The sequence below is a fragment of the Cervus elaphus genome, chromosome 15 (assembly GCF_910594005.1).
Source record: "Cervus elaphus chromosome 15, mCerEla1.1, whole genome shotgun sequence".
Lineage (NCBI taxonomy): Eukaryota > Metazoa > Chordata > Mammalia > Artiodactyla > Cervidae > Cervus > Cervus elaphus.
Window position 1 is genome coordinate 54,991,068 of NC_057829.1, and position 13,911 is coordinate 55,004,978.

General features: G+C 40.6%; 1 long non-coding RNA gene across 1 annotated transcript in view; it reads left to right on the plus strand.

Annotated features, from left to right (window-relative positions):
- The first annotated feature begins 356 nt into the window (after nucleotides 1–356).
- The window catches only part of LOC122708986, a 255,778-nt gene continuing 242,223 nt past the window's right edge, over nucleotides 357–13,911 (plus strand). The window contains exon 1 of the long non-coding RNA XR_006345373.1: nucleotides 357–808. This is a non-coding gene — a long non-coding RNA (uncharacterized LOC122708986). The remainder of the gene's footprint in view (nucleotides 809–13,911) is intronic.

A 13,911-nucleotide genomic window follows, 5' to 3' on the forward strand; every position in this document is an offset into this window, starting at 1 on the left:
TGGTTGGATGGCATCACTGACTCAATGGACATGAGTTTGGGTAAACTCCAGGAGTTGGTGATGGACAGGGAGGCCTGGTGTGCTGCAGTCCATGGGGTTGCACAAGCACACGTGCACACGCGCGCGCACACACACACACACACACACACACACACACACACACACATCAGACAAGCCAACAGAGAGGGCCCACCATCAACAAAGAATATGAAGGCGTGGAAAAACTCTATTATATGGACCCAATTACACGGCCTATTGGGTTCATATGTCTGGAGCATCAAGTGTAATGAGAAGATGACTGGAGAGTCGAATTGAGGCCCCAGGATGAGTGATGTCATACAGCCACCCATGTTGGCCCCAACAAACGTTTTCTATAAAGGACAAGATAGAACATTTTATAGACCATTGTAGACCACATACAGACTCTGTTCCATTTTCTTCTTTTTCTCTTTCCCTTTTCAAGCCCTTTAATTTAAAAGTATAAGAACTATTCTTAGCCCAAGGGTTGTGCAAAAAAACAGTCGGCTAAATTTGGCCTTCATTCTGTAGTTTGTTATACTAAGTCCCTCCCTTGGGTGTATAAAGAATTTCCTCCAGCCAGAGCCACTATGCCAGTGCAACCAGAGAGACTTGGAACACACTGATAAAGAGAGGGACTAATTCGTCCTCGGGGAGTCTTCTCAGAGGCAATGGCATCTGAGTTGTGTTTGGAAGAATAACTAACAGTTCACAAGGAGAAAAGCAAGTTGCAGGGGAGCGATGTTCCTACTGAGTCGGGCTCTGCCATTTGAAGATCATAAGCTATGGGGTAAGGCTTTGTTGGACCTGAGTTTCTTCATCTTTAGGGTGGGTCTTATAATACCTACCCTTCTAATCTGGAAAGAAACACAGTGCAGGTGATATACTACCATCACCGCCACCAACAAAAAGCCCTCTAAACCTTGCTTAAAAGAGCTTAAAGTGCCTGAAAAACGTGGTTGTTATCTTAGACCCTTCATCTTGCCTGAGCCAAGATGACTCATGCCACTCATGTGTGCACAGTAATTGCTGAGATTATTGGGTTTATGCTGGAGTGTTTGGAGCCAACCACTCATCTCTCAAGAGAGAACAGAATGAGTCAGGAACAGACTTTGGCATCTTCTTGTTGTTTTTTATGTGAGCCATTTGCATACTGATCTGAGGCTAAATTCGTTACAGCTCTTTGCTTCTTAAAAGTGCAAGTCATCAGGGGTGGGAGGAGGGGAAATGGGAGGAAGGTGGTCAAAAAGCTTCCAGTTATAAGTAAAGTAAGTACTAGGGATGTAGCACACATGATGATTGTAGTTTACATTATTGTGTGTGACATACATGCAGGCTGCTGAGACTGATTCTGAGACTTCTCATCACAAGGAAACGAATTGTTCCTTCCTTTGCTTTCTCTTTTTATGGTACCTACACAAGATGATTGGAGAAGGAAATGGCAACCCACTCCAGTACTCTTGCCTGGAGAGTCCCGTGGACAGAGAAGCCTGGTGGGCTGCAGTCCATGGGGTCGCACAGAGTCAGACACGACTGAAGCGACTTAGCATGCATGCATGCATTGGAGAAGGAAATGGCAACCCACTCCAGTGTTCTTGCCTGGAGAATCCCAGGGATGGGGGAGCCTGGTGGGCTGCCGTCTATGGGGTCGCACGGAGTCAGACACGACTGAAGTGACTTAGCAGCAGTAGCAGCAGCATACAAGATGATGGATGTTAACTAAATTTTTATGGTAGTCACTTCACAATAGTTTATGCAGTTTAGTTCATTATGCTGTAAACCTTAAACTTATAGTAATGTATGTCAATTATATCTGAATAAAACTAGAAAACAAAGTACAAGTCAGAAGACTTTTTGGTGTTTTCCGAGGGGCAATATCAGGATCTCCCCAACTATTAACTTTTTCTATCATTCCACAATGCCTGATGTTCCAACAGAGTGGATCCAAGTACTTCTTTAGAAAGGAAATAGCATTTTGGACAACCGGAGGTGAGTCAGACATCATATATGCTAAGTCACCTCAGTTGTGTCCGACTCTTTGTGACCCCATGGACTGTAGCCCAGCAGGGTCCTCTGTCCATGGGATTCTCCAGACAAGAATACTGGAGTGGGTTGCCATTTCCTCCTCTAGGGAGGACACCTTAAACTAGGTATTAGCCAGAGAAATCATTTTCGTGCACCTGATTCTGAGAAAGGCTGAGGTAGAGACATGGGACTCTAGGAAGATGACGTGGGTCCAAACTCTTTGTGCTAATTACTTAGCCTTTGTGTTTCTCTGTTTCTTCTCCAGGACATAAGATGGTGCCACGACCTTATAGTTGCCATTAAGATGGAATGCACAAGCATATGTCAGGAACACAGAGCAGTGCCTGACAGACAGTGACAGATGTTAGCTGTTATTATTTCTAGTTAAGGTCAAGTTGAAACAGAGGGATAGTTTTGTAACTGGAGCTAGGAGTGTGGAGAGGGGAAAACTGCTGTTGTTCAGTTGCTAAGTTGTGTCTGATTCTTTGTGACCCCATGGATTGCAGCCCACCAGGCTCCTCTGTCCTCCACTATCTCTTGGAGTTTGCTCAAATTCATGTCCATTGAATTGGTGATGCCATCCTACCATCTCATCCTCTGCTGCTCCTTTCTCCTTTTGCCTTCAATCTTTCCCAGCATCCAGGTCTTTTCCAATGAGTTGGCTCTTTGCATCAGGTGGTCGACGTATTGTAGTTTCAACATCAGGATCAGTCCTTGCAATGAATATTCAGGGTTGATCTCCTTTAGGATTGACTGGTTTTGTCTCCTTGCAGTCCAAGGAACTCTTAAGAGTCTTCTCCAGCACCACAATTCAAAAGCCACAATTCAAAAAATCAGTTCTTTGGTACTCAGCCTTCTTTATGGGGAAAGCTGCCATGTGTGCACGCTCAGTTATGTCTGACTCTGTGACCTTATGGACTGTAGCCTGCCAGGCTCCTCTGTCCATAGGATTCTCCAGGCTTACTGGAGTGGGTTGCCATTTCCTCCTCCAGGAAAAAGCTGAGATAAGACTAAATATAAGCATCATCTAGGTTATTTTTTTCGCATACTGGACCTCTGAGTGCTGTGTCTGGGCATGGTGTCTTGCTCAGTGAGCCAATAGTTTAGTCTTGATTGGAAGATCCCCTGTCACCACGTGGATGGATGTTCAACACAGGCTTCACCATAGTGAGACATGGAGTGATCACTCTTCAGTTTCCTTCCTGCTGCTTCTGTTTATTTGACCATCTTTACTTATGCATTCAAAATATTCTTTAAATGTGTAAATAAATATCTGTATTCCATATTTACAGGCTTTGCCTGTAAATTACAAGTCTATTTACAGGTGACTGCCATATTTACAGGTGACTCAGATGGTAAACAATCTGCCTGCAATGCAGGAGACCCAGATTTGATCCCTGGGTTGGGAAGATCCCCTGGAGAAGGGAATGGCAACCCCCTCCAGTATTCTTGCCTGGAAAATGCTATAGACAGAAGAGCCTGGTGAGCTACAGTCCATGGGGTTGCAAAGAGTCAGACACGACTGAGCGACTAACACACACACACATTCCATATTTAATTCCTGGGGAAAATTAGTGGTCTATGTATGTAGGCAGATGTATTTACACATTTTATGTTCACAACTAAGTTATTTGGGTCATCAAGATTAGATGCCAAACACTATGTACAAGGTTGGGCAAATTCTAGAAATATTTAATCTGTTACTGGTCAATCCAGTTCATTCTCCCTCAATTCTTGAGAAAACTAAAATCCAAATCTAAATGCTACAGGCCATTTAAATTCCTCAAAAATCTCAGAAAGTGGAAATGTTACCCATTGGAGCATAAGAGGAACCAATTTAAGGTGAGAATCTGAGAAATAAAATGCTTTACTTTTATTGACAGTGAGTCAATATGATATTAAAACCAAAAAAAAGAAATTCAGTGAAAGAGGCAGTCCATGCCATCTTTGAAAATTCAGTAGGAAAAAAAAAAATCAGATTAACTGGTGATTTTCCTGAAGTTGCTTGTCAATTTGTTCAGAAAGCTTAATTTGGCAGAGTCAGCCTTAAATTGGTTTCTAGGGTGTATCTTAATTGTATCACTTTTCAGAAAAATGTTTCTGTCAGAAAGTGTTTTAAGAACTAACCTGCTTGCAAAACTGAGACCGGGCTCTTCGTGTAGGAGGACAGCAGGTACCCGAGTCCTGTATCAGAGAGGAGAGAACGTTCCATGGAGGGGTGGGAGGCTGGGATGTACAGAAGTGCCTTGGGGCTTAAGTCCATGTTGACATTTTCTTTTGGGGGAAGTCTTGCAGTAGTTAAAAGAGTAAAACTCATGAATTCTAGTCTTAGGCCTCCTGGTTTCTTTCTTTTGAAGGTGTGTGGCCTGGGGTAAGATCCATCTTTTCGTTGTGTCTTGGTTTCCTTAACTAGAAAATCTTAAGAGCTGAAGGGTGTGCCATCAGAGATCTTTTTTTGTTGTTTAGCTCTCAGCCTATGTGAGTATGTAAGAGAACCAGGTTCAATCCCTGCGTCAGGAAGACCCCTGGGAGAAGGTACTGGCTGGCTACCCACTCCAGTATTGCTGCCTGGAGGATTCCATGGACAGATGAGCCTGGCGGGCTGCAGTCCATGGGGTCGCAAAGAGTCAGACACGACTGAGCGACTTTCACTTTCACTTCACTATGTGAGTTTACAAATTTTCCCTCTAAATCCATTTCTGAGATATTAAGGGGTTTCAAAAGATATTGGGGGATATTTACAAAGTCAGAGGTATTTGGTATTTTCACGAGCAGAACTGATTGCAATTCAGGGCTACCTAAGGTGCTGCCCAGAACATCTAGCCCTGGGCAAGGGGACAGCCAATGGGGCCCAGAGCAGGAACACAGGGTAAATAAACATTTCTCCCATCAGCTCTCCCACCATCTCTATGATGGTGGCGTCATCATAAGCTGACTCTGTTGATCTTTATGCTGAGCAAGATCCACATGGTCCCTGTGAATGCATGCCACATACCCAGAAGACAGTGAGAACAGGGAGATTTTTGGTGGGGGGAGGAGGGTGGAAAAAGACTGTAGAGATTTCTGTCTGCAGGAAATAGAAAAGCATAGATTTCAGGCTGTTTCTGCCATAAATCCTTATTCAGTGCCTGGTTTATAGTAGATACTCTGGATTTAATACTGAACAGCACAGGTAGGCTTCCTGCCTTCGTGGAGCTTATTGCTCAGTGGAGGAAAAGAGTGAGTAAACTGCAATCCTATTACACATCATATCAGGGAAAGTGGAGGGTCCTGGGTGCCCGTCGGTGGGACACCTGACTCAGGTGTAGGAAGCTTGGGAGGTTTTCTGAAGAGATTTTTAAGCAGAAAATAGGAAAATACACAAACGGAGAAAGCAGAAGGAAGTGTTGAAGGTGGAGGGACCAGTGTGTACAAAGGCCTGGAGGTGGGAGACAGCGGGGTGTGTTCAAGGATCTGAAAGCTGTTCAGCGTGTCTGGAGGGTAAGAGACGGAGGCAGAGAGTAAGTGGTGGAGAGATCACGGCAGTCAGGTTCCAGAGGGCCTCCTTAAACCTCAGGAAGGAATTTGGTCTCTCATTTCAATGTGGGGCGAGTCTCTGAAAAACTTTAAACAAGGCAGTGATGGGATCAGATTTGTGTTTTAGAGCCATCTTCCTGGCTGCAGAGTAGAGAGGGGATTGGAGGGGGCAAGAATCGAGATGGAGAAAGATAGGAGAGAGAGTCAGAGGATTTTTGAAATCTAGGTGGGGAGAAAATAGTTCTTTGGATAATGACAGGAACAGTGGGATTAGAGAGAATTGGTGGGTTCAAGAAATGCTTTAGAGGTGGACTTGACAGGACTCAGTGAATGAGATGATGGGGACACACACACATTTAGTCCATAACAGGTGGTATCATAGTTTTCACCATGTCATGTACCCTTTTGAGACCCTGGTACATTGCAGTTTATGAACTATGATGACTGGTGTATAGAACTTTAGGAATTATTTGTCTGGATATGGAAGTAAATAACCATCTGTTTCTATGAGAATTGGTCTTCTGTTTTGTCATATGATTTGTAGTGATTGGTTTCTGAGCTGCAGTTTTTATCCTGTGTGACCTTATGTCTCCTGGTCTTGGTCAACTGGATGAAGGGTAGAAAATTAATTTAACAGGAAGATTTGGCTCTTTCTCCTAGGAATTTCAAATTGAGAGTGTTCGTGTAACTGGACCTTTATCATGTAAACTTGGGAGCTGCAGGGTGGACTTATTTTCTACCACGGAGATCGGGAAGCAAAGAAAAAACAAAAAGGAGCAGAAGGCTGTGTAAAGGTGAGCATAAGTGAGAGATGGAAAGAGAGTCTTATTTATTATGGACTATTACAGTGTTGTGTTAATTTCTGCTTACGGTAAAGTGATTCTGTTTATATATATATATATATATATATTCTTTTTAGTCTTCTTTTCCATGATGGTTTATCATAGCATACTGAATATATCAACAGTTCTCTGTGCTATACAGTAGGGCCTTGCTGTTTATTCATTCTATATATAATAACTTACATCTGCTACATCCAACCTCCCACTCCATCGCTCCCTCAACCCCCTCCCCCTTGGTAACCACAAGTCTGTGGAAAGAGAGTCCCAATGTCCTTCCCTTCTCTCCCTGCAGTTTCTTCTTCACGTCCAGCTACATATCTGTTATGGGTTTCCATGAGATTCTCCTGTATCCCTCTTAGAAATTCTCACTTTTCCTTTTTGAGTTGGTTTCTGCTGCTTGCAACCAGATAGTCTAAGTAAAACACCTAACACCTTTTGCCAGATACCTGGCAAAACATAGGTCTTTTCAGAGCCTTCTTGCCTGTACCATCCTTGCAAAGCGTTCTCTTTTCATGCGTGGCTTGGGCTGTCATTTTCTATAGAAACTTTCTAGAGGTGATGTACCATTAGCTCAGTGGTGGCTCTGGACATCTATATTTTGGCTATGACTCATAGAGCAGCTCTCTTCCTTGGTATAGATCAGAAAAAAAAGAAAACTTACAAATAATTGTATTCAGCTCCTTTCCCAACCAACGTTGTTTTGACCTGGCATTGTGCCAAGTATAGCAGCTTGGCTCTGATGGATTCAGTCTTCTAAGAAACATATGATTAGAATCATGAACACTGATAACATTTTATAACCTGCTGAGGGCAATGTTTTTCCACAAATAATGCTCATAAATATCTGAAAATTTTTTAAATCTAGCTCTGCACCCAAGATGTTTTGGCACAAATTACAGAGCATTTTGGGACTTTTATCACATGCTGCTTTCTGAATTTAGTAACTGAGTGAATACGTTATGTACCAAATTCTTGCTTGTTTAAAGAAATAAAGAACTATGTTTTCAAATTAAAGTCATTTTAAGGTTTTGCAGCTGTTAAATTGAAAAAAAAATTATAAACCAACAACCTAGCCATATTTGAGCTGAGTCTACACAGCAAAAGAAAGTCCGGGAGTTGAGGCATTGGCTGATCAAATCATGAGAACTTAGAAGGGTACCTACTGCTTAGTGGTTAAGAGACCTGGTGTTGGAGGTAAGACCCCACACCTAGGTTGGAACTGGGCCTTGCCTTTTTCCAACTAGTCCATTTTTTTTAACCTTTTGATACTCCAGGCTTCTTCATTATAAAATGTATTGCAATTGTACCTACCTCAGATGGTTTTGTGAAGATTAAGCAAAATGGTGCTCATGAAGCACTTTGCCTGGTCATCCTTAACGCTCAGTCGTGTCCGAGTCTGTGCAACCCTGTGGACTGCAGCCCACCAGGCTCCTCTGTCCATGGGATTTCTCAGGCAAGAGTACTGGAGTGGGCTTCCATTGCCTTCTCCAGGGGATCTTCCCAACCCAGGAATTGAACCTGGGTCTCCTGCAGTGCAGGTGGATTCTTTACCATCTGAGCCCCCAGGGAAACCCTGACCCGGTGATGGGGCATGGTAAAAACCCACTGCATGTCAAGTAACTATTTGGTGCCTGGATGAGGTGGATTGGAAAAGGGGGGAACACGCTAGGATGGCCTGCTGTTAATGAAACAATCCTCCAAAACAGGACATGGCAAATTATATCCTGAGAGCCAAGTCTAGCTGGCAGTCTGCTTTTATCTGGTCCACATCTAAGAATGGTTTTCAAGTTTTAAAGGTAATACTATTGAATGAACTTCACCAGAGCTCTGTGGGCCTGGAAAAAAGCAACTGTTAAAACTTCTCTTCATCTTTTGTTTTCTGAGGCTAAGTGTAGAGGACCACCTCACCCTGGCATATTCTAAGATAAAAATTGTCTCCAATCTCCTTTAAGACTTCCCTAAAACTCATGGATGGCTCCCCTTGTGTAGTTCAGGTCCTCTTCCCTTTCTCTGAGACATTCCTTTTTAATGAATGTTGATCCTATTCCAATAACCTGAATAAAGCCAGCACCTTAGTTGTCTGGTGCATTTTGTCTTTACTATAATGTTATTAAAAATTAAGACCCAAATCCCAAATATACATGCAACAGGGACTGTTGCCCTCAACATAAGAAATATTTAATCTGGCTTTACAGAAAAGCTTGTTAACTCCCATGTCTGGGATAAAAAGGGTCCTGGCCCAAAACTCTCCCTCAGTCATAGACATTCTTTTGTATATCTGTTGAACTTGTCAAGTGATTCCTATTATAACTCAGATATACCATAGGAATGAGCCAATCAGAGCATTCAAATGGGGGAAGGAAATGAGCAATTTGGAAATGATGAAAAACGATCAAAGGTACTTGTGCTGCATGTTTTCTTGATATTATCTCCTATAATTCTTAACTGTTTTGAGACAGTTGTTCTAAGAAACAGTAGATTCAGGAGAAGCTTTGAAAACTGAGTGGAAGATACCCTTTTGTAAGGGACGTTTATATTTATAAAGGAAACTTCCATTTGTAACAGTAACAGGAAAAGAAGTGTGGAGGAAAAGAAAGATATATATTTAGAAACTTCTATCAATAAAGAAGGCACTGACTTAAATCTGCATTATGAACCTTACTCTTGCTTATTTTGATTTCCTGGTAATCTCTTTAACACTGACTTCCCTCCCACCCACACTTTTCATTCTTCTGTCTTTAGCTGAAGATGGTATTGAAGTTGGAGTTGTAAACCACTTTTTTGAATGACCAGTTTTGCCTCTGGCTAGGGCTTCCCTGGTGGCTCAGAGGTTAAAGTGTCTGCCTGCAGTGCAGGAGACCTGGGTTCGATCCCTGAGTTGAGAAGATCGCTTGAAGAAGGAAATGGCAATCCACTCCAGTATTCTTGCCTGGAGAATCCCATGGAGGGAGGAGCCTGGTAGGCTACAGTCCGTGGGGTCACAGGGAGTCGGACACGACTGAGCGACTTCACTTCACTTCATCTCCCATGTATCCATGAGGTATATAAGTTAATAAACAACTTCCATTTGTTTTTCTCTTGTTAATCTCTTTTATGACAGCAGTCTCAGCTAAGAACTCAGAATGGTAGAGGGAATTATTTTTCCTCCCCTACACAATCTTGCAGAGTGAATATTTATCATCCCAATCTTACAGGTTAGGTGATTGAGTGTGAAGGTCACAGAGCAAATAATTGGAATGTGAGTCTCAAGCTCTCTGATTATAAGGTCCACGTTTCTTCTACTAAAATCCTATTAGGTTCAAGAATTTGAAGCTCTGCTATAGAATGCTGAGTAAACTAGGGTACTCTAAAGAAGACAGAAGGTGAGATGGTTGGATGGCATCATCAACTCAATGGACATGAATCTGAGCAAATTCCAGGAGATAGTGAAGGGCAGGGAAGCCTGGCGTGCTACAGTTCATGGGGTTGCAGAGTTGAACATGACTAAGTGACTGAGCAACAATAGTAACTACCAGAAGAATGGAGCTAGGCAGATTCTGGTTCAATGAACAGAAAAACTTTGAACAACTAGGGCTTTTAGCAAGAGGGACCAAGTCTGTGAAGTTTGCCATCTGGCACTCTATATGTCAAAAGATATATTTTCCAAAATTTAAAAAAAGTCTTTAATTCTTGCCACAGAATACTTTAATGCATACAGTATAGAATTTTGCAGGATTTTGGTCAGTGATTATCAGTGGTGATTAGAATGGAAGAACAGATCACCTTAAAGTGGGAAGCTATCAGAATTCTCATTCTAAATGTTCTTATAGGTCTTGACAACTTTGAAGCTCACTCTTACTTTTGGGAGTGTGTCCTTAGGGGGTTTGGGGAATGAAAAACTTTTTTTTGAATATTTAGACACATGTGCTACAAATTATAACTTAAAAATATCTAAACTCTAAGAGTATTTTGCACCCTAATCAAGAGAATTAATGGTGTCATTTTGTTCCACTTGAACATATTGAATATTATTTCATCAATATTACATTCTTCTTTCAAATATCTGCATACCCTGAAGCCATTTTTGAAGTGGAAATATTTTTTCTACCTGCTTAGCTGTTGCAAGTGAAAAATTGATTTGAATTTAATATTGCCATTTCCTGCCCCCAGAAGCATCCTAGTGTTGGTTTCTTTTGAGCTTTTAAAAATTCATTAAAATATTGACTTTCGTTTGTTTTTCTTTTTCCATTTTTCTGGCAATAAAAATGATTAACCAAACCCTAGAGTAGGGTCTTCTATAGATGTGTTAATTTGATTTAAATTATTTATATTTCTTGTTATGCCTTGCTGTCCACCTAGGCTGAGACTTGGGGAGTAAATTTCCTGCTTTCACTAATCTTTGAAATGGTGATTAGCGGTCTATCTTTGCAGAAATAGTGTGCTGTTAGACTATTGGTTCTGGAAAACAGAATAATAGCTTTTGTTTATAAATGCAAAAATTTAGTTTTGAACCACAAGATTAATGTTTTGAATATTCTGAAAGCTTTGCATGTGCATGAAGGAATTATTTAGGTTTTAAAATTACTCAGCTTCAATATATCAGAGGAGGGGCTGTTAATTTTATGTACCCGGTGCCCTTGGCTGAGCTTTGACATTCAAAAGCTATTTTAAAAAATTAGTTTGTTGTCTATGGCTGTAACTTGACTGGATTTTCAAAGAAGTTTCCACTTAAAAATGATTAGAGATTAACATTCGACAATGCCTGAAGGTTACAATGGGGACCCACATTTGTCATCAATTTTAGATTTTTTCTTAAACAAAATTTTGGTTTTAATAAAACAACCAAGGAAAATATGAATTAAAAACACAGAAAAATTTTCAAGGGAAACCCACACACACACCTGGAATAGATGATTTAAAGCTCTTTAAACTTTAAAAAAAAAATATCAGTATAAATGCTTTTCATTTCTTCAATTTGTTATTTTGTATCTAGTGTGTGCTAGCCATTAAACTACTTAATATATATTTATGTTGTTTCATTTTCTTAATAATTCTTTAAGAACTATTCCCTCCCTTTTAGATTAAAAAAAAGTTGAAAATGTATGAGGTTAAAAAATTGCCTAAGGTCACAAAACTCTTTCTCTAGTAGCAGAGAATTTGACAGCAGTTCTGACCTCAATGTTAGAGTTTTTTTGACTACCAGTTATTAATAACAGTCACCAGGGCTAATTAGCAAGATTTTATCAGCTAGTGGGCCAGCATGACATTCTGTAGAAAACAAAGATGACTGAGGTCCTTTTGGACTCCATTGTGTCAGAGAGCAGGAGGTGACTTGTTTTGGGTCAAGACGTGGGTTTATAATGTTGTCCTTCCCACAAAAATTCAAACTGTTTTTGACCACTTTACCAATGGGGATTGAGAAGAACACATATCCCAGATCAATTTCTTCATCTTGAAGTCCAGAGTCCCTATCGCTTTGCTCAGTAATGTTAAATGAACTGTCCAAGTGAACAAAGTGAAAGTGAAAGTTGCTCACTTGTGTCCGACTCTTTGCAACCCCATGGCCTATCCAGTCCATGGAATTCTCCAGGCCGGAATACTGGAGTGGGTAGCCTTTCCCTCCTCCAGGGGATCTTCCCAGCCCAGGGATTGAACCCAGGTCTCCTGCATTGCAGGTGGATTCTTTACCAGCTGAGCCACAAGGAACTTGCCCAAGGATGCACAGTAAATAGTGGGCAAGAATGGAATAGACCCTGGTCTATCTCTCTCCAAATTCTGTGCCCTTCCCAGCACACTACATAGCCTTTCTCTGTGGCTCCTACCAGGTCATTCTACATGGTAGACATTTTATATGGGAGATATCTCAATCTAGTGGCTGATCAAAATGAAAAGAAGCTAGATACTTGATTAGTTAATTTTATCAATAACTTTGTGATTGATTCAGTTAAAGATTTTATGAAAAGCTGGGAAGGTTTATGATTATTGTGAAATAATCAAATGGTGTCTATTATACTCTTGGGGTTCATTAGTCTATTTTGGATAATTGAATTTATATATTACAGAATGTAAGGTATAGCTAGTTAGGTTGAGAGTCAGCTTGGACTCAACTTTGCTTCAAATACTATAAACTAACACTCTCAGGAGTCAGAATCGTGATATTTTGAGCCACTAACTTCATGTAGCACCCACTTCGTGTTGTACAATGATTTTAACTTCTAATCATTCTTGTTTCACTTGTTCAAGGTGGGTAACATAGAACTTATCCAGAGTTTAGGTTAAGATTGGCAGAATAAATTTGTTCCTGTGATCTACTGATTTTTTGTTTTTTCTCTTCAGACATTAACAGAGACATAGTCCATTCAAGTTACATACTATAATGGATTATGTGTGAATAAATTAAAAGATCTAGATCTTTAATACTAATACCACTTTGTAGCAGCAGTGGTTCTGTAAATGGATATCTTACTTATTAAACAAAGTGGAGTTGAAAAATAAAATACACTGCTACGCAAATAACACTTTATGTTACAAATAATCGGTTTGGATACAGCTACAAGATTTTTCTGGCACAATAGTAAATTACACTTCAGCAAGTTTGTCAAACTGATGAAAATCCCAATCCTATGTATTTTGTTTTAATGATGTAGAAATATAGACAAGATGTTTTCTTTTATCCATATTCACGTGAACAGAAGAATAATTTCACAGGTAAATAGTTTCTAGTGTTTTTCTGAGAAAATGTGGTTATAGCAGTTAGAAATGCCATTAGTAGCTTAAAACAATAGCATTTACTTTTTTTTCATAATTGACATTCCAGAAGTTGATGGCTACTGGTATAAGATCACCCTATCAACTATGCCAGGAGTCCCCAACCTTTTTGGCACCAGGGACAGGTTTTGTGGAAGACAATTTTTCCACACAGGCAGGGGTGTGGGGGAGGATGGTTTCAGGATGATTCAAGTGCATTACATTTATTGTGCACTTTATTATTATATTATCTCCATCTTAGATCATCAGGCATTAGATTGTAGAGGTTGGGGCCCCTGAATCATGCCATCAAGGACAGAAGGAATTTCTATCTTCCAATGTTGTTATTCTTAGAAAATTAGCTTTCATTCTCCTGCTAATTGCTTCATGGTTGCAAGGTGGCTGCAATAGTTCTGGCTATCAGAAAAAAAGGGAGAGGAATCAGGATATCTATGATCCTTTATCAGTCCACTTTCACATTTATCTCCTAGACCAGTATTGTATCCTATGTCCTTGTCTAATTGCAAGGAGGCTGGGCAAGTGAGGAGCAGGATTGGTATTGTCGGTATGGCCAGTCATGACTAATCCTCAGGGGCTAGGCTGTTGCTGCCTCCAAACAAAATTGGGGTGTGTCTAGAAAAAAAGAAGAATATGGATGTTGGTTCCACTTCAGAGTTTTCTGTATGTTGTGGTCAGCTGTTCTTTTTACTTTTCTCAGAAGTCTGTTCACAGGTGCCACCTTACTGATAACTATTCCCAATGGATGTGTATGCTTAAGTATGGA